We start from the raw sequence: 1851 nt of genomic DNA, 5'->3' as shown, positions 1-1851 counted from the left end.
TCTCTCTCTCTCTCTCTCTCTCTCTCTCTCTCTCTGTCTCTCTCTCTCTCTCTCTCTCTCTGCATGTACCGACTCTGTGGTGACAGAACCTCCTCAAGCACACGTTTTCTTGTTTTGCACCGTCTGACTGACGGAGGGTGTAGTTTGTGAACATGTGGACTCCAACAGAGCAGATTTGGGAGAGATGACCAGTAGAAGACGACGGGTGGGTGGGGGTGTTTTTCTGCTGCGGGGGGTCTTCTCTTGCAGCAGGGTGCTAGAAGAACTTGACCACTCCTCTTCTGCTTCTTACCATCTCCCAGCCTTTGCTCAGAGAGGTTCAGGAATATTCGAGGCGGGTCGTTCTTCCCCCCCTCCACCTGTGTCTGCATGAGTGTGTGCTCTGATCGCCTCAGTAAATAATACACATTACATCAGCATTTGTGCTTACCTTATTATTAATTATTTTTTCATGTTGTTTTTTTGTTTTTAAACCATCTCACATAGTTTCTTTCTTATCTCAGACTGTTTGTGGGTGACAGATATGGGGGGATGAATCGGATTAAAACAGAACAAAAAGGCAAACTTAAAATCCTGTTTTCTACTGAAGTGTTGTGCTACTGACTCGCACTGATACCAAAGTGATCTCACTGTTGTTGTCTTGTTCAAATTTTTATTTCAAGCCAAAGCAGAATGGTGTCAAATATTTTTAGTAGCAGCGACTCTTTTTTTAAGTAAAACCTTTTTTTTAATTAAAAAAAGGTTTGTAATACTCATTCACCAAAAGTTCTCAGTCTGGAAAAAAAAGTTAAATATTGGAGCGAAATATGTCCTAAATTAGTGACACTGATGTTTGTTTGCTTTTTTTAGAATAACCCCCCTCATGCGTCTCTTTTATCCCTCTGAAACAGCTGATCATCTGTACACCGTTTCTCAGGTTAAATTCTTACCCTTTACACTTTCATTTTCCAATTCAGTTTGCTCTTTTTGTTTCATTTTTAAACTTTTTTTTTCTTTTTTTGAAATGTTGAATAAAATGTTTCAGTTAAACAATGTTTGTAATTTCCAGATTTGTCATATAAGGTGGTAATAAATGGATGTTACACATTCCCCTGTGTCTGAAGTTTACACTATAAGTCAACAACAAACTGACTTGAGGATGATGAATGATTTGTTTACTTGGGTTAAATTAGGACACTGGCTTTGGGAGGAGAGAAAATTCACTTCAGTTTTCATTTAAACACAAAACATGTTAAAACTTGCTAAAATAAGATTACAGATAGTTGATAGGCATTTTTTAGAACATAACATTCACTAAGATATAATAATTAGATGTTTTATATTGCTGTGTAACATCAAAATGACTGAAATAAAAAACAGCATGATATTTACAATGTGGAACAGAAGTGTTATTTAAGGGAAGTGAAATTTGTCTCACAAAAGATTTGAGTTTTAATAGCCTTTAAATGTTTAAATACTAAATTTAAAGCAATAAAACTGATTATTTTTCTTACTCTAATGCCAGTACACCACTAGATGGCAGTAAAGAGCAGTGAATTATTAAATCCAGACCCTTTGCTGCCAATAGATAAGATGAATGGGAAGATAATGATGACAAAACAGCACTTTAATGGAATCTGTCATATTTTTCATTCTTGAAATAATGTTGGGTGTGACTTATAAATGATGTCACTGCATAAACATTGATTAAACATTTTTAACTTGTATAGCATTATTATTTTATCATTGTCATTCAATCATTGCTTTAATTTGATAACCCTCTGCAGGTTTGAGAAAAATCTTGTACAAAATGCGCATTAAAACATGTAGTTTGATAATGAACAAAGTTCTATTTGCAGAGGTCTATAAAGT

This window comes from Austrofundulus limnaeus, unplaced genomic scaffold (genome assembly GCF_001266775.1).
Source record: "Austrofundulus limnaeus strain Quisiro unplaced genomic scaffold, Austrofundulus_limnaeus-1.0 Scaffold121, whole genome shotgun sequence".
Taxonomy (NCBI): domain Eukaryota; kingdom Metazoa; phylum Chordata; class Actinopteri; order Cyprinodontiformes; family Rivulidae; genus Austrofundulus; species Austrofundulus limnaeus.
The sequence above is the reverse complement of the archived record's forward strand: the minus strand, read 5'-3'. Positions refer to the sequence as shown.